This window comes from Callithrix jacchus, chromosome 20 (assembly GCF_049354715.1).
Source record: "Callithrix jacchus isolate 240 chromosome 20, calJac240_pri, whole genome shotgun sequence".
NCBI lineage: Eukaryota > Metazoa > Chordata > Mammalia > Primates > Cebidae > Callithrix > Callithrix jacchus.
Genome location: NC_133521.1, coordinates 29,652,800 through 29,672,836, shown reverse-complemented (window position 1 = coordinate 29,672,836; position 20,037 = coordinate 29,652,800). Strand labels below are relative to the sequence as shown.

The 20,037-nt window shown below is 40.3% G+C and overlaps 1 protein-coding gene across 2 annotated transcripts in view; it reads right to left on the bottom strand.

Annotated features, from left to right (window-relative positions):
* LOC118149687 (uncharacterized) overlaps positions 1–20,037 on the bottom strand; it is a 325,586-nt gene that overhangs the window by 4,981 nt on the left and 300,568 nt on the right. For both annotated transcript variants that reach the window (XR_008478248.2, XM_078357606.1), the window contains 2 exons: positions 8,237–8,337; positions 7,074–7,159 (listed from right to left, as the gene is read on the bottom strand). The gene's annotated coding sequence lies outside the window, so the exon portion shown is untranslated. The remainder of the gene's footprint in view (positions 1–7,073; positions 7,160–8,236; positions 8,338–20,037) is intronic.

The window sequence follows — 20,037 nt, the reverse complement described above, 5'->3', positions numbered from 1 at the left end:
TACAAAGTAATACACATTTGCTGTAAAAAAATGTGAAAAATATGCAGACATGTAAAGAGAGTATCAGTGTGCAGATGGGTGGGTGGATTTTGGAAACATTTTTAAAAAGAAAATAAAAATACCCTGAATCCTGTGATTTAGAAATAACTTCCTCTGCTGGGCGCAGTGGCTCAAGCCTGTAATCCCAGCACTTTGGGAGGCCGAGGCGGGTGGATCACGAGGTCAAGAGATGGAGACCATCCTGGTCAGCATGGTGAAACCCCGTCTCTACTAAAAATACAAAAAATTAGCTGGGCATGGTGGCGCGTGCCTGTAGTCCCAGCTACTCAGGAGGCTGAGGCAGGAGAATTGCCTGAACTCAGGAGGCGGAGGTTGCGCTGAGCCGAGATCACGCCATTGCCCTCCAGCCTGGGTAACAAGAGCGAAACTCTGTCTCAAAAAAAACAAAAGAAATAACTTCCTCACCAACTTTTCTTCTAGTATGTATGTGCACACATGTACTCATTGAAAAAAGCCGGAAAAGAGATAGATAGCTTGCACATTTATGTATGCATGTTTGTATTAAACACTTTACTGGGTTTGTATCCAGCAGTTTTCCTTTATTATACAGTGAGTCAGCCAAAAATACATATTTTTAAATTTTTTAAAACTATACTTTAAGTTCTGGGGTACATGTGCAGAACATGCAGGTTTGTTACATAAGTATACATGTGCCATAGTGGTTGGCCACATCTATCACCCCATCATCTACATTAGGTATTTCTCCTAATGCTATCCCTCTCCTAGCCCCCCAGCCCTGACAGTCCCCAGTGTGTGATGTTCCCTTCCCTGTGTCCATGTGTTCTCCTTGTTCAACTCCCACTTATGAGTGAGAACATGCAATGTTTGGTTTTCTGTTCTTGTGTTAGTTTGCTGAGAATGATGGTTTCCAGCTGCATCCATGTCCCTGCAAAGGACGTGAGTATTCCAGGGTGTATATGTGCCACATTTTTTTTATCCAGTCTATTACTGATGGGCATTTGGGTTGGTTCCAAGTGTTTGCTATTGTAAAGAGTGCTGCAATAAACATATCTGTGCATGTTTATTTATATAATAGAACAATTTATAATTCTTTGAGTATATACCCAGTAATGGGATTGCTGGGTCAAATGGTATTTCTAGTTCTAGATCCTTGAGGAATTGCCACATTTTACACTCCCACCAACAGCGTAAAAGCATTCCTATTTTTCCATATCCTCTCCAGCATCTGTTGTCTCCTGGCTTTTTAATGATTGCCATTCTAAACGGAGTGAGATTGTATCTCAATGTGGTTTTAATTTGCACAAAAATACATATTTTTTAATAAAGTAAAAAAAAAGTGGTTCATTTTTCTAAAATAAAGTAAAAATAAAAACCATACTAAGGAAATGAGAAGAACCTCTTTTCTTTTCTTTCTTTCTTCTTCTTTTTTTTTTTTTTTTGAAAGAGTCTTGCCCTGTGGCCCTGGCTGGAGTGCAGTGACACAATCTTGGCTCACTGCAACCTCTGCCTCCTGGGTTCAAGCAATTCTCCTGCCTCAGCCTCCTGAGTAGTTGGGATTACAGGTGCCTGCCACCACGCCCAGTTAATTTTTGTATTTTTAGTAGAGGCTAGATTTCACCATGTTGGCCAGGCTAGTCTCGAACTCCTGACCTCATGATTTGCCCGCCTTGGCCTCTCAAAGTGCTGGGATTTCAGGTGTGAGCCACAGCACCCAACTAAGAACCTCTTTTCTATCATCGCCTTTCTTCCAACAGGCTTGTTGGGTTATTAGAAAGCTAAAGATGGCTTTCAAAGACAAATTAGTTCCACACTGAATTTCAACAAATATCCAACAGTGAAAGCAAAGCACAAAATCCAGTAAGCCTTATTACAGTCATGAGATTCTGAATTGTAACCATCTAGAAATATAGTCCAAGTTCAGAGTTAATTTGCATCCTCCAAAACTGCAAATGCCAAGTAGAGCATGGACCTTGTCTTCAGACCTATTAGGCTTTAAGAAGACAGGGAAGGAATGAGCTCCTTTCGTTCTCCTGCAGCTCTAGGGTTCATGCTGGCCAGCACCAGGACTCACTCACCCTGCTTGAGGGTTCACTAGCAGAGCTGTCACCCCTCATGCTAGGTAACTAGAAGCATGTCACATCTAGCCTCTTATACACACAGAACCCCTAGTCATCTTCTCACAGCCCCACACATAACCTAGACCCTCATGGATATGGGACGAATAATATCCTGTATTCTCTGATCCTTAACCATGATTCTCAGTCACATAAACACCAGACAGGTAGTTGAGGGGAGGGTTTCTTCCCACTATTTGGTGAAAGGAGAGAAAGTCAGAGCGCAGGAGAGATTCAGATTAATAATGTTTAAAATGAAAATCTCTAGAAGCTCATTACTGGGGCCTTTGAGTCGAAAGAGCACAAGCTTTGGAGTCAATTGAGTCTTTCATTTATTCAGTCAACACTTAATGGCCCCAAAATATGTGCTAGGCACAGTTCTAGTAGCTAAGAAACATCAAGAACAAAACAGACAAAAATTGATGTCTTAGTGGAGCAAACATTCTGGTGAGAGTAGCAGACAATAAAGATAGCATTAGAAGGTGATAAATGCTTACAGGAAAAGAAAACAAATTGGAGTGAGAATGATTGCGAGTGGGGAGTCGGTTGTAGGTTGTGGTTTTAAACAGGAGGATCAGAAGTCTTACTTAGAAGGTGACATTGGAGCGAAGACTTGAGAAAGTGAGGGTATAAGCCATTCAGATATGGGGGAAAGACGGTTTCAGGCTGAAGGAACAGCCAGCCCTGAGGTGGGAGCAGGCTTGCAGGGTTGGAGAAGAGTGAAGGAGAGGAGATAATAGAAACTGAGATCTGAGATGTAAGGTGTAGGGAGGGGGTGTGCATGCAAGACCTTAAAAATTACAAGGACCTTAAACATTATACAGAGCTTAGCTTTCCACTTAGGTTTGAATCCTTGTACCAACATTTGCCAAAGGTCACGGGTTGAGTGACTTTCTGAATTTCTATTTTCTTGTCTGTAATATGGGAATCTTATTGACTGTGCAAAATTATTTTGAGGATTAAAATGGGATCATGTCTGTAAAATACCAAGTACAATGTCTGGCATGTGATATGTTTGCAACAAATGTTGGGTCCCATATTCCTCTGGGTATAGTTTTGTGTATTTTATACCTATTTTATAAATGTACACATAAACATAGAAAGGCAATGTGACTGACCAGTAGCTACCCAGAGCTAGGAATCCAAGTAGTTTTTAACTCTATAAATAAATAACGATTTTTTTCCCAAAACAATAAATGCTGAACTATCACCAATAAAACTAATAGCTGTGGAAGATAGATTATTAGGGATTCAGGTTGACTAAGAAATGAAATCTTGGATATATCAATTATTAGTGAGAACTGATATATTAGTAGAAATGTACAGGCAAATCTCATTATTTCCCATTTCCATTGAGTGTCTATTTCAAGGTTAGAAAAAGAATGTTATCTATCATTCTGGGGCACATCTGAACATTCAAACAATACCAGATAGAATGGTCAGCTTGCAAACTTTTGAAAACACCATTGCCTGCAGGGTTGAAAAGGCCTCTGTTAGATATCAACTGCTCTGCGTTAACTTTTTTTTATATGATGGCAGCAGTTTTTCTCTTATGTGGTTGTATCATTAGAGTTTCACTTAAGTTCACAAAAATCATTTCTGGGTAAGTTTCCACTCAAACCCAGTTGCTATAGAAGTTGGACATCAGTGGGGGAGGCAATTAGTTAGCTAGTTATTATGACTTTACTTACTTAGTACATTTTTAGCAGAAGGAAAAATGACAAAAACCTAAAATAATTCTATTCAAATACATGAGTGCCTCTTTTTACCCATAGCTCATTAGTACAGTGGACAGTATTTCAAAGAAGCCACCAATACCTATAACACCCTCTCCTGCTGTATGGTTATGCAGTTGTCATCAGTTGATAGGGCTAACAGGGACCATTTTAATAAAAATTATTGGGTACTTACTGTTGGAGGACTTGAAACTATGGGAAGAACTGAAGATGGGTTCCTCTTTGTCGATAAATAGCAACTGTACATAAGTTCTTGCCAAGACAATTAGTTATACCACCTTTGGATATTCTGCTGGTCAAATGCCATTTAGAAGCTTTAAAAATATTTGCCAGTGAATTTCTCTAGGGGAACACCTTTATTGACTATTCTATGAAGTTCTCCACTCTTAAGCACGAATGAATTATTTGGCCTCTAACTCTGGTCTGGAGTTTACCAAAAATCTGCACCACCTCTGTTTAATTGGATAAGGGGTTTTCCTGACAAATGTGTCTTGTGATTTTGATACCCTTTATTAAATGCCCAATGAACATTCATTGAAAGAGTAGAAAAAAATCTAAACTTCCATTTCTTTCTGCTTGTCCTGTTACAAATCAAAGATTGGACACACACACACACACACACACACCCCAAATTATATGTATCGATGTAGATGTATATACCAATTATATGGGTATACCAACGTATACATAGATATATGATGATGTGTGACTACTTTTCGTAAACACACTAGAATTTTTAGCTCCTAATGAGAGTTCCCCTTCTGAAGTCACATGAGGAAATGACCCATTTATTTCACAGATACAAATAAAAATTTTGGGAACTCCTCTCTGAGCAGTTCTCTCATCACCTCTCACCTGTATTGTGAATATTATCATTGTTGGCAAATATTTACCACTTCACAGTAGATTTCTAAAAATAGCTAAATATCATTTGGGACCAAACTTCTAAAATAAGTAAATGAACAAGCTGGATAATATTATAAGTTATTTAAAAATATTGGGTAGGACCATAAAGTAATGAGTTAATGCTTTTTATAAGTATGGTTTACAACTATTTTTAAAAAATAAAAGAGATTTATTGAAAATTAATTCATATACCATATAATCCACCCATTTAAAGTGTAAAATTCAATGATTTTTAGTATGGGCACAGATATGTGCAACCACTATTACGCAATTTAAAAATATTTTCATCACCACAGAAACAAACCCTATAACCTTTAGCCATTATGTCCCTACTTTTCACTACACCTTCTTCCCCCCACCCAGCCTTAAGCAGCCACTAATCGACTTTCTACAGATTTGCCTATTCTAGATATTTCATATAAACAGAACTATATAATATGTGATACTTTATGACTGACATCTTAGCAGAATGGTTTCAAGGTACATTAATTTTGTTGCATGTAGCAATCCTTTTAAAATCAGTATTTCATTGTATGTACATACCACATTTTGTTTATCCATTCATCTGTTGAAAGGCATATGGTTGCACCAACTGTCTTTTGGTTATTGTGAATAGTTCTGATAGGAGCATTCATTTACAAGCCCTTGTTTGAGCACCTGTTCTCAATAATTTTGTGCATATACCTAAGAGTAGAATTGCTGGGGCATATGGTAAGTCTATGTTTATCTTTTTAAAGAACCACAAAATTGTTTTTCATAGAAGCTATACCATTTTATATTCCACCAGCAATGTATGAGAGTTGTAATTTCTCCATATCTTTACGAACACTTGTTATTTTTCATTTAAAAAATTATGGCTTGGCCAAGCACGGTGGCTCATACCTGTAATCCCAGCACTTTGAGAGGCCAAGGTGGGCAGATCACAAGGTCAGGAGTTCGAGAACAGCCTGACCAACATGGTGAAACCTTGTCTCTGCTAAAAATACAAAAATTAGCTGGGCATGGTGGTGCATGCCTGTAATCCTAGCTACTCAGGAGGCTGAGGCAGGAGAACTGCTTTAATGCAGGAGGTGGAGGTTGCAGTGAGCCGAGATCATGCCACTGCACATCAGTCTGGGCAACAGAGTGAGACTCTGTCTCAAAAAAAATAAAAAAAATGGCCATCTTACTGAGTGTGAAGTGGTTATTTCGTGGTTTTTGACTTACATTTCCCTAATGATTAATGATGTTAAGCATGTTTTCAGGTGCTTGTTGGCTACTTGTGTATCTTTTTTTATTATTAAAAGATTTTATAAAACTTTAATTGAGATGGGGTTTTGTCATGTTGGCCAGGCTGGACTCAAACTTCTGGGCTCAAGTAATCCAACCACCTTGGCCTCCTGAAATACTGGGATTACAGATGTGAGCCACTGTGCCTGGTCCCATTTGTATATTGCTTTTGGAAAAAATGTCTATTCAAGTCCTTTGCCTACTTTAAAATTTTTAATGGGCATTTTCAGAAGAGGAGAGTCAAATGTTTTCAGCAGTAGCAGCCATATTGGAACAAATGCCTGACCTCCTGGTATCACTAGGTATTAAAGTGTGTTACTTCTTTGACCATGAGAGTAAAGAACAAGCAATCACATTTGTTTAAAGTGATTATTTGTCCTGCACTAAGTAATACCACATCTACGGGTTTTTGCAACAAATATCTACATGTGTATTGCAAACTAATAGGCCATAGGTATTTTGTATACTGTAAGACTTACTAAATAACTTTAGTAAATACAGAATTTCCTTGAAGAAGGGACACAGAGGCAGCAATCTATTTGGCCGGAGGAATGACTCCTGCCTGCCTCTGTTCCAAGCTTGGATGTGTACAAGCAAGTTGATGTATAGATATGTGAAAAGATGCATGGATTAGTGGTGGGAGAGGTGAACAGGCAGAGAGGTGGATGGGAGACAGTGGCATCAGGTGGACATCTTGATGGGAGAAAATGGACTGATCATGGGTAAAAGTACGGATGGGTAGCTGACAGGGCTTTTGCTTAGTGCAGCAACCCAGGCTGCTAGCAAATAGTAATCCAATATAAATCTTAATAGTCAGAGAGATTAGTCAGCTGAGTCTAAAACCAGGTTGTGGCAGAGTCCTTTTAAAACATTCCATTTCATCTACTCTGGCACCTCTAAAAGTTAAGAATTGCCTCACTGGATCCAAGTGGCTCTAACTAATTTTTCCCATCTAGCTCTCTTCAGATATTTGGTGTGGATCAACAGCTCATGAGAAAAAAATGAGCAAGGGGATTGCAGGCCTTACCGGTAATCAATTACCCAAAGGCTTTAAGCTGGAGATATAAAATGGTGGCAGCATTTCCCAGGGTTACCCAGAAAGGCAATGACAATCTGTGGAAACAGAATGAAAACACAAATGGAAAGAAGAGACAGTTTGTGAACAGGTTTAGAGATTTTCCAACCCCTCTCTAGGGTCTGCTGTTAGAAAACAAAATCAAAATTATGCAATACAATTCCTTCCATGCCTTTCTCTTGCTCAGAATTAAAAACCATCTACTGAAGACTTTCTCACTTCAAAACCCAGTCAGGTGCTTTCTACTATCAAGGAAGGTGCCTGAAGAATAAATTGCTCCTATCAGAAATAAAGCATTTTAGTTCTGCCACAAGCAGTGAGATCTGTGTTTGTAAGTCTCTCCAAAGGCAACTCCATTTTTGCTGCTCTCTTCTCATTTTCTTTTGATGCATAAAACCTGTAGACTGGAGCACTGTGATTGCATTCTGCTCCGGAGCAGTGTAATTGTAAATATTCATTGGAATTCAAGCTAGCTTTCCCAGGTCTCTCCTAGGGCTGTGCAGCTATGCAAACAGCAGCGGTGCCACATTAGCTCACAGCCCGGAGGCTGCCTATTTCCCCACAGCCCCTAGGACCCTTTCTGTAGAGCGAGCACATGCAGAGAAACTGGCCCTTAAACACCATTTTGGTCTACCATTTCACTTGTTTTTCCTTTTCTCCCCATGACTGCTGATCCTCAATAATTCTGTCTGTCAGTCCCAAATATGCATTAAAAAGAGAATCATGTCCTTGACTAAAAGCCCATAGTCTGAATGCTCTTGCTGTGTATGTGCTCAATCTATCTAGGAGATTAAACAGATTCCAGCCATTCCACGAAAACACACACACACACACACACACACACACACACACACACACACACGCAGAGGAATATACATATGCAGCAACTCAAGATGAAACACTAGGATAGATACCTACTCTTGAGCAGTAATGTTGGGAGCTAGCATAGCATTTAGTTACTCTATCTTATTTCCAATTTGAAACCTGCAGGAATAAAAAATCAATTAATATAGGATTGGGAATATCATATTAATTATGATGACCCTACAATAAAGAGTTTACACAGACCTGAAGGAAACTGTGTTTGACATGCTGATTTAATCTCAGGAAACTACCTGTAAGGCTGAAGTTGAAGGTCCAAGCCAGGCTCCCTGGATCACTCTTTGATGTATCTTCTGAATGCTAGATGATTAGATTCCAACAGAAGTCAGGGCACCTGCAATATTAACTTCAAAATAATCCAAGGAAGAAATCGATACATAGAAAAATGACCTATACAAACCAATTTATAGAGTTTCAAAAAAAGGGGAAAGAGATATGTTATTAATGTTGAAACATGTCAATGAAAAGTAAGTCCAGATTGAAATTATTTGGGCCTGGCCAACACAACATTTAGATTTAATGATGAAAGTGAAAAATTACTTTAAGTGACAAAAATATAGGAATGGTCAAAATTTCATATATAAAAGGAAACTTAATTTGATTTAACCAGGTAAGTTCACAAGTAAAAGGCACTCTGCTACGCATGGAGTTGGGGAGGGAATACAAAGATAAGTGATATACATGTCCTATGTCTGGAGGGGTTTTGAATTTAGAGCAGAAAGAAGATAAATAGAAACAGCTATGCTATAAAAGGGGCAAAATACTGTGTTACCAGGGGATTATAAGCAACTTCTTGGCAGAGGTGAAAATCAACCAAACCCTGGAACGGTGGAAGGATTTTGACCTATGGAACTGTGTGGAGGACGAAGTCCATCTCTGGGTAGAGGGAGAAGTGTTATGGGTTGAACTGTGTCCCCGAGAAAGATATGCTGAAGTTCTAACCACCAGAATCTGTGTGTCTTAGTCACACTCTATAAGTGCACTTATAAGACAATACCATGGCTGGAGTGGCTCATAAACATTAGAAATTTATTTTTACAATTCTAGAGGCTGGAAGTCCAAGATCAGGGTACCAGCATGGTCGAGTTCTGGTGAGGGCCTTCTTCTGAGTTGCTGACTACCATCCTGGCATATCCTCACAAGTAGAAAGAGGTCAAGGAGCTCTCTGGGGTGTGTTGATGAGGACACCAATTCCATCATGAGGGCTCTACTCTCATGATCTAATTACCTCTCCAAAGCTCCACTTCCTAATACCATAGCATTGGGGGTTAGAATTTCAACCTAAAAATTTTGATGGGGACACTGACATTCAGTGCATACAGAGTGCGACCATATTTGGGAGTTGGGTTTGCATATGTAACCAAGTTAAGATGAAGTCGTACTGGATTAGAGCTGGTTTCCTTAAAAGAAAAGGGAAATTTAGACACAGATATCCAGGAGAGAAGGCCATGACAAGATGGAGGCAGAGACCTGAGTGATGCATCCACAAGCCAAGGAGCGTCTAGGTTTGCAGCAATGCCAGAAGTTAGAAGAGGCAAGAAAGGGTTCTTCCCCGAGGGCCTTCAAAGAGAAGACGGCCCTGCTGACAGCTTGATTTTGGACATCTAGCCTCCAGAACTGGGCAAGGCTATATTTCTGTTGCTTTAAACCATCCAATTTGTGGCGTTTTGTTACGGCAGCCTTAGGAAACTAATGCAAGGGGAAAAAGATGAGGCTTAGAGGTAGGAAGTATGGGACTTATTCTGAAAGGTGAAGTTTGGATTGGCTGGAGAGTAGTATGTGTAAAGACCAATTATAGAGACTATGTCGGGAAAAAGAAGGGCCCAGGTGGTGGCATTTGGGGCTTTTATCTGCAGCATATAAAGCAATATTAGGAGAGAGAGTAATGGAAGATTCAGGACATGCTGGAAGAATAGACAGGAAGAAATAGGAGCAGGTAGCAGGTTGCTGTGACATTTGAGACAAAAGGTGGCATGCTGGGCAGTGGCAGTGCTCATGGAAAGAAAGAAAACGATAGATTTGACAGGGGTGGAGATAGAGTTGATAGAACCTGGAGACTAGTTAGGTGAAGAAGGCACAAATATAATTTTTACTTTCGAATCTGGGGGATGGGATGGGAGGATAGAGATGCCATTATCAGAAACAGGAAACCCAGGGGGTAAAATTGGTTTGGGAGAATGTGTTGAGGAAAAAAATCTAGTTTTTAGTAAATGTTTCTGTCCAGCAGAATGCTGGAAATGTGGACCTGCAGTATTTGTTGGGTTAGAAATACGGATCTGGAGGCCAGGCCATGGTCAAGGTCCTGGAAATGGTTGCAATCACCAAAAGAGTCGAGTGATCAAAATGGAAGAGTTGAACACTGGGGGAGCACCTCTGTCTAGGGGGTGACAGAAAGACGAGGCAAACACAAATTAGAGATGCAAGATGGTAGCCAAGATCAATCCAAGTCAAGGAAGCCAAGGATGTGTTTTATGAAGGAGAGGGTGATCAATGACATAAAATGCTGCAGAGAGATTGGGGAGGACAAGGACGCAGGAGAAGTCATCAGATATAGGGATTAGAATGTCAATAGTAATTTATGAGAGGACAATTTCAAATTAGTGGTATGAGAGGTCACTTTAAAAGGGTTTAGAAATGATTAAGAGTAAGAGAGGCTAATATGCATGGATTATTCTTTTGGCAGGTTTGGTAATGGAAAGAAGGAGAAAGATGAGCTTTTTGTTGTTCATGTCGTTTTATGGTAGAAAAATATGCAAGTATACTAATATGTAAAAGAGAAGAAATCAGAAATTTGGGAGACTTGTAAAAAACAAAACAGAATGGGGTAACTGATGGAACAGAGCTCTGGAAGGAACAGAGATAGATTTTGATTAAGGAGCAAATTAGCTTTGGAAAGCAAATGGGGCAGTTTCCTTTCTGGCACAGGCAAGGAAATAATAGGAGGGGTTGTAAATCACTTGGATGTGGAAGGGGGAAGTTGAAGTTCATGTTAGAAAGTCTCATCTCAATAAAGCAGAAAGCAGGTCAATTTGGGAGAGATGTGTATGGGATGGGAAAGATGATATCTTTGGGAAATATGACTGAGACTAAATATAAGGATTGCTAACAGGCCTACTTGAGGTGGTAGCAATAGTGCTAATGGATAAATTTAATTTTAATTGACAAGACGTAACTTTCTACAACAAGGTCTACCAGCTTGGGAGAGGCATGCAGGTAGAAACGCAGATGATGAAGAGAGTCTAATGTTGGTTATAGGCCTAATTTTCTCTTTAATCCAAATCTATCTCTCTTCCTTCCAGAGGAAGCTCAAAATACAAGGGACCTCAGGGCATAGTAAAGGCTAGGTTAGAACAGGCATTTGAAAGCCTTTTTGGGTCTATTCCTTGCCCTTCAAAGTAGCCTAAAAGTAGTGAAAGAATAAAGAAAAAAGTGTAGGTAAAGGATAAAAATCATGTTCCTTTCTTCCTTCTTTTAATTTATTAATTCAGCATACAAATAATTTGCTGAATGCCCCTCCATGCCATGGCTTGGGAAAGGAAGGCTGGGCATCAGGTCTATAAGATTAGGTTGCTTACCCTTATGAAATAACAAGAACAGTACACACTCAGCTTGCATTATCTACCAGGAACTGCTGGGTAAGTGCCTGTCCACATATTAACCATATTAACCTTCAAAAGTAGGAACAATTATCATGCTCTATTTTGCCAATGACGACACTGACTTCAGGGAAGTTAAGTGACTTGTCAAGGTCACATAGCTGGGGTTTTAGTAAGTCTGGCTCTTGAGTCTGTTCTCTTATTTTTTTTTTCTCTGAGACAGAGTCTCACTCTGTCACCCAGACTGGAGTGCAGTGGCATGATCTTGGCTCACTGCAACCTCCACTTCCTGGGTTCAAGTGATTCTCCTGTTTAAGCCTCCTGAGTAGCTGGGATTACAGGCGCGCTCCGCCAAGCCTGGTTAATTTTTGCATTTTTAGTAGAGATGAGGTTTCACCATATTGGCCAGGATTGTCTCAATCTCTTCTCCTCGTGCTCCGCCCGCCTTGGCCTTCCAAAGTGCTGCTATTACAGGCTACCACACCCAACCAAGAGTCTGTTCTCTTAATCACTATACTATATGAACTGAAAAAGTTATAACTCCTAGGTTATAAGTAGGATGATTATATTTGAGATGCAGTCTTGCTCAGTTGCCCAGGCTGGAGGGCAATGGCATGATGTGGGCTCACTGCAACCTCCACTTCCTAGGTTCAAGTGATTCTCCTGCCTCAGCCTCCTGAGTAGCTGGGATTACAGGCATACACCACCATACCTGGCTAATTTTGTGTATTTTTAATAGAGAAGGGATTTTGTCATGTTGGCCAGGCTGGTCTCGAGCTCTTGACCTCAGGTAATCCACCCTCCTTGGCCTCCCAAAGTGCTGGGATTACAGTGTGAGCCACCGGGCCCAGCCGATGATTACATATTCTAAGATGGTCCAGTTTATGCCTGTCATCCCAGTAAAAGTATTCATTGTATAAAAAGTTTGTAGGAGAAATTATATAGTTACTTTAGTTATAAGAGAAACTGATCAGCCACAGGGCTCTTCTTCAAACTCTTCATTGTTGGCTCACGTGATGTATAGAGACTAAGAACTGTAACGCATTTAAGGAAAATAAATGAAATGGCTCTGCCTTTCTATGATATACAGCCTCAAGACCCAGAAAAGCCAGCTTCTTTGATCCCCTTGGTAAGATCACAGCCCCTTCCCCACCTCTGCAGCCTCCATACTACTAAGCACTTCAATCCTACTGGTTTTAATAAAAGGAGAAACACAGAAAAGCACATTCTCTAAGCTGCCACCATATAAGTTCTGCACACCCATTCTTTAAGCAGTGATGGAAATGGAATGCACAAAACCCTACAGCAAATCTGTCTACCCATCTCTCTCTTCCTCATCTCCTTTCTTTATCTCTACTCTCAGGTCAGCACTCCACTGTTCACACCAAAGCTCAGGCATAATAACTGCATGTCATACAGATGTACAGCCTCCGCCAAAGCTGGTATCGGGCCAGACCGTTTGCAGCAATTCTGGCTGTTTTGTGGCTGTTGGTAATGTCTTCATTTCCTGAACTCTTTCTCCTGATTGTTTTTAGGCTCCAGTGGGAAGCAGGGAAATTGGTACTAGCAACGTGGTTCTGGTTCCCTACAAGAAAATGTTGTGCTCTTGTTGCCAAATTAGCCCCCTTGGAAGATTTAAAGATGTACACTCAACTCCCTGTGGATGATTTTTAAAATGTATTACTAATGCTCTCTGATGACAGGCACTTACACAGCATTGCGATTTGGCTCTTACTCTAATAATATTATTTTAAATGCTGTAACGTGCAAAAATGATGGTAATGCTTAGGCCAGAGTAAGCAGAAAACCAACTAACAAACTGAACAGAAGATATTCATCCAGGGTTTTCAATATCCTGCCAAGTGACGTCTGTTTTGTATGGCTTTATTATTCTCGGAGGTTTTAACATGCTGGTCCACAGAATTCTCTTATTATTTCCTTCACTGCTTTTCTATTGTCTCCTCTGTCTGTCCTGGATCCTCTGTTTTTCCTTCCGCTGAATTCAGTCTTGCAGTGAGTTTATGCATTCACAGTGATTTCAACTACAATTTATATCACAAACGGTTCCAAATGTACATCTGAGCTGCCTGAAGGGCATTTTACTTTCTCTCTTCCTTCCTTGGTAAGCTCACCCTCTAATATGATTTCAATAATGGCTAACATTTATCATGTCTCAGGCATGGAGTTAATGCTTGGAACCCTACAAGCAGGGGCGCTTATTATTATCATCTTTGTCCTCCAGAGAAGGATCTAGTAAGTGGTATAACTGAGATTTGACCCCAGACAGATTTGCTTCACAACCTGTGTTCTGGAGCACCACATTATGATGCCTCCTCACATTCAGGCACTTGCTCTGTACCTCCTGACTAGACTATCCCAATAGCTTCTTAGTGGTCTGTCTGGCACCAAGCAGAGCTCAATACCATTTTTCACATGGAAGGTTTGCTTTCCTCCCTATTGATCACATTTAAAGTCCTCCGTTGGACCTCCAAAGTTTTCCACTGACTTCTCTGTCACCCAAGCCCATCCAGACTGGTATTCCTGTTAAGGATATTTGTGTGCCATGCAAAATGTGTTTCACTTAATGTTTCACTTCCTTAGGGTACTTCCTGTACCTAAAACACTCTTCCTATCCACTTTATGGGAAACCTTTCACCTCTTCTTTTAGGATTTATCTGTTTTAGAAAACCTCTAACTAACTATAAGTGTAAGGGTAAATGACATACAGTCAGTGATGTTGTCTTCTATTTCTATGTCCTACAGAGTCTAGTAATATTTATCATTCACTTGATATGCAATAAAGATTGTTAATGTGCTGATATAACCATCCTAACCAACACTAGAAAGAAGCCCACGCATGGCTGAGAGACACGACTTAATAATTACTAGAGACCAAAGTGTATGTTTTCACCTACAGTGGGGTAAGGAGAGGAATAGAGCTTCTGTATTGTTTCTAAGCCAGCTTGCTTTCAAATCCATTCCCCACTTTCCCTTGTTCTGCTCTGTGTGTCTGGGATCTGATCCCCTGAAGGCTGCATTTCTAGGCTCACGAGTCAATTGGCTTCCAGATAGGTTCAGGCAATGAAAGGAGCTGAAGGGAGAATAAAGTGTGGGAGGGAGAAATTAGGCACATCTGTGCCTCTCACTCTGTTTTGGGATAGGACCCCAGCCCCAGCTGTGTCTCCTCTGTAGCTCCAGCTCTCTCACACAGGCCTTCTTCCATGATTCCAGTTTCTCTGAGACGACCCTCGCCTCTGGGCTCTGCCACTTCCTCGCTTTGTCTCTGCAGCCTAGGGAGGGTAGTGGCTTCCTGCTATTGTTAACCTCACCACTCCCACTGGCTTCTCAGCCTCTCACTGTAATTCCCTGCATTAAATTCCCTCTGTTGTAATTTTGTGAAAACCTGAAAGAACAAGCAACCTTTTATTATTATTATTATCCCCATAGAATTATAGACTAACTTCTGCTAAAACGAAATCCCTGTCAAGCTATGATTACTTTCTGTCCTCTGGCTGTCTGACTAGGAGGTGAGACCCAGCCACATGCAGAAAGTTTACAGATAAAGAGATGAAGGTGACATGGCTATCACAATGGCATTAACCCTCTGAGAGTACTGACGTAGCATGTTTCAAACTCACACATCTTCAACTCCTGAGGTTCTCCAGTATAAAGATGAATTGAATAATACAAATACAATAGCTTTGTAAGTAGTAAGACTAAAAAAAAGAAAAAGGAGAAATTATTTTATAATTTCATAGGTAGATGAGACTAAGTCAATCTACAGATTATGAACTTAGCTTATTATTTTATTGGTTTATTTAAAGGGACTAGTTTAATAGTTAACATCAAGTGAGTAGGTTTACATTACTAAAGGAAATGGTGCGAACACTTTAAAATTCCAAGATAAAGCCTGTCCCTAAAATAAGCCATAAATCCATCATATGCCAACCCAGTAAGAACCATCTGGTGAGCACACATGATAGGCATCTTCTGTGTTTGAGGGCATCCTAGCTGTGCCATTCACCTAGAGCATCCACCTGCCCTGGCCAACTCTTTCGACTGCATTCTCTTGAAAGATCTTTGGAAGTATTTTTAGATAAGGCTTTGCAGTTCCTGTCTGGACATGACTTCTTTGATATGGAAGAAAATAAATAATCAACTGAACCACTTGTACATTTGGCTGCTTAATAAATATTCATTGATTTTACCCTCTGTGCCTACATACCCAAAATGAGAAAAACTATCTCTGGAAGACACTACTGATTGGTTACCCTAAAGCCATTCCTAACCCCTTGACTTTTGCAGCTTTCCCATAGAGGCTGGAATGGTAAATACTTGCCTTCCCAGCTGCATGGGCCATGAGGGTGGGTTTGGGATTCATCTGGCTGTGAGATGTGAGCAGATGTCTGCTGGAGGGGTGGGATGGGACTTCTGGGGAAGCTGCTCATTTCTACATAGAAAGATACAGGCACAGAGGGCATGATTTTTCTCCCTTCTTGGGCACACACATCATGGTTGATGTCGTAGCACTCATCTTGTAACCAATATGAAGAAAAAGTCAAGAATCTCGGCATCTTTGGCTCTGACATCATAGAGAGTAAAGAACTGGTTCTTTGATGACATTTTTGAGTATTGAAGCAATGCCATCTAGACCTGTTTGAGGGAAATAAAGCCTATTTATTTAGCTTACTTTTTTTTTTCTTTGAGAGACTGGGTCTCACTGTCACCCAGACTGGAGTGGACTGGCACAATCATAGCTCATCATAACCTTGACTTCCTAATCATCCTCCCAACTTGCTAGGCTATAGCTGGGTGTGGTGGTGTGTACCTGGAATCCCAGCTACTTGGGAGGCTAAGGAGGGAAGATCACTAGGTGGTCAAGTACTGATTTCTAGGTAGAAAGATATAGGCACTAAATCATTGATCCAGCTCATTAGCATTTGACCTTCTAGTGATCCTCCTGCCTCAGCCTCCTGAGTAGATAGGGCTACAGGTACACACCATTCCCTCAACCAGCAATAGCCTGGTATTGTTGTTTCTATTTCTTGCAGCTGAGTGGAATCCTATCTGGTTGAAAAGACAAATTTACACTTATTACAAATGTGTCACATTATATTATAATTGCTGGCTCTAGATGTAGTTTATAATAAACTCTTGATTGTGGTCTATGCTTTTATATAGATTTCTCATCTCTTATCTTTGCTCGAGGTTGATAATCTTAATAGAGGTGAGCAGACTTTTTCTCTACAGGGTCAGATAGTTAATATTTTAGATATCACGGGCCAATCTCTGTTACAATCACTTAACTCTGCTATTGTAGTGTGGAAGCAGCCACAGACAATATACAAATGGTGGATGTGGCTGGGTTCCAGAAAAACTCTATGTACAAAGAAAGGCAGTTGGTCCATGTGCCAGAGTTTGTCAACCCTTGGTCTTAGTAAAGCCCACCTGAGAAAGTGAAAATAGCTCCAAATTCCTACAGGTCCTGGGCTTCCACCTAGGTCTGATAGTGTCAGTCTGTTTTCTTTTCCTTCTTGCCCGCTTCAAGACCTGAGGGATCCTTAGGGAAGACCGATTGCAGCCCCTCAGCTAAAACCAAATCAGAAGGAATTTAGAGTTCCCTGGGAGAAATATTTCCCCAGAATATACTGTTTGGAGAGCAGAGAGAATAGTTTGAGATTTCCCTCTCAACATACATCTTTTTATAGAATAAAGAAAGAAGTCAGGGAAGGAGAACTTCCAGTCTCTCCTCCCATTGGTGATGGTGAGAGACCTGTGATGGTTATTAGTCTTGTGACTATAATTAAATCTTAGTGATTCTTGTTCTATATGAACTGTGGATTTTCTTTTATGTTCCTTCCTACCTTTCCTTCCTTTCTTTTGGCTCTTGCATGTTCAAGTGATGCCATGGAAATATGAGAAGATGCAGCTCAATCTGCCACCTCTTCTCTCTTTATTAAGGCAGGCCCATAAAAGGAACGGTGAGGCCAGGCGCAGTGGCTCATGCCTGTAATCCCAGCACTTTGGGAGGCCAAGGCGGGTGGATCACAAGGTCAACAGATCGAGACTATCCTGGTCAACATGGTGAAACCCCGTCTCTACTAAAAATACAAAAAATTAGCTGGGCATGGTGGCGTGTGCCTGTAATCCCAGCTACTCAGGAGGCTGAGGGAGGAGAATTGCCTGAACCCAGGAGGCGGAGGTTGCGGTGAGCCAAGATTGCACTCCAGCCTGGGTAACAAGAGCGAAACTCCGTCTCAGAAAAAAAAAAAAGGAAGGGTGAGTAGGGGTTGGAATTATTAGCTAACATTGTACCGAGAGTTATTTGTAAATTTAAGTCATTATGTCATCCCTAACTCCTATTTCTATGGAACACTTTGTAAGTTCCCTTTCAGCGGTGGAAATGTGAATAAATTGTGGTTTGTTTCTTTTTCTGACATGGAACAAAGAAAGATCAAGCCAGTTTCAAAAATCTTAATGTATTGTGAATAAAATAAAAAATTGTTTTAAGTTGCGGGTGCATAGTAAGCGTACATATTCACGGAGTACATGAGATATTTTGATACAGACATGCAATGTGTAATAATCACATCAGGATAAATGGGGTCTCCATCACCTCAAGCATTCATCCTTCGTGTTACAAACAACCTAATAATATATATATATTTATATATTTATAAAAATATATTTAAATATACATATATATATATTTTTTGAGATGGAGTCTTACTCTGTCACGCAGGCTGTAGTGTAATGGCATGGTCTCAGCTCACTGCAACCTTTGCCTCCCAGGTTCAAGCAGTTCTCTTGTCTCAGCCTCCTGAGTAGCTGGGACTATAGGTGCCTACCACCACATCTGGCTACTTTTTGTATATTTAGTAGAGACAGGATTTCACTATGTTGGCCAGGCTGGTCTCCAACTCCTGACCTCATCATCTGCCCTCTTCTGCCTCCCAAAGCACTGGGATTACAGGCATGAGCCACCATGCCCAGCCAACCCAATTATATCCTTTTAGATATTTTAAAATGTGCAATTAAATTATTTTTTGTTATAGTCACCCTGTTGTGCTAGCAAATACTACATCTTATTCACTCTTTCTATTTGGTTTGTACTCATTAGCTACCACACTTCTCTCCCACCCTCCCCACTACCTTTCACAGCCTCTGATAATCCTCCTTTTACTTTCAATCTTCATGAGTCCAACTGTTCAATTTTTAGCTTTCACAAATAAGTGAGAAAATGCAAAGTTTGTCTTTTTGTGCCTAGTTTATTTCACTTAATGTAATGACCTCCAGCTCCATCCACATTTCAAATGACTGGATCTCATTCTTTTTTATGGCCAAGTAGTCCTCGGTTGTGTGTATGTACCACATTTTCTTTATCCATTTGTTATTGATGGACACTCAAGTTGCTTCCAAATCTTCGCTATTGGGGATAGTGCTGCCATAAACATGGGTGTACAGATATATTTGATACACTGATTTCCTTTCTTTTGAGTATATACCTAGGAATGGGATTGCTGGGTTGTATGGTAGCTCTATTTTTAGCTTTTTGAGGAACCCTCAAACTGTTTTCCATAGTGGTTGTGCTAATTTACATTCCCACCAACAGTGTATGAGGGTTCCCCTTTCTCCATATTCTTGCCAGCATTTGTTATTGCCTGTTTTTTGGATATAAGCCATTTTGATTTGTGTGAATGCATTTTTTAAATGTTCATTTGGGAACCTCTTTTGATTTGATCCCACTAACATGCTGAGGAACCAGTGAAAATTTGGGCATGCAAAAAATTAAATTCCCCCAAATTTAATTTTGATGTTTAAGTTGGAAAAACCAGAAATTTCCTTTAGGGGGATTGAGAATTTTCCTTTGGGTGGGTTTACAAGAAAACCATCTTCCACGATTAGTGTAACTCCTTTAAGGGTGAAGTCAAATAGCTGTACTTCCTCATATCTCTCTGCTATTTGAGGAGTGATTTCTGGCTCTGTCTATAAATCTACTTCTGGAAATATAAAAGAGCACAAAGTTGCCATGAAGTTTTGATTCACTGTCATTAAAGAATAAGAAGTAAAACTAATGTCATGCCATTTCAGTGGATTCAAAAGGAGAAAATACATTTTGAGGGTCTCCAGATCACTGCAAATTTTATTTGCACAGGTACAGTTAGTCACAAGTACAATACAACACTTACAAATTTCATTCTATCCTGATCTCTGTGTGTGTGTGTGTGTGTGTGTGTGTGTGTGTGTGTGTTTCAGACAGGGTCTTGTTCTGTCACCCAGGTTGAAGTGCAGTGGTGCAATCATAGCTCATTGCAGACTCAAGTTCCTGGGATAAAACTATCCCCCCACTTCACTTCCCCAAAGTGCTGGGATTACAAATGTGAGCCACTGTGCCTAGCCCTGATCAGTCTTTAAACAGACTAAGGGGATGAGAAGAA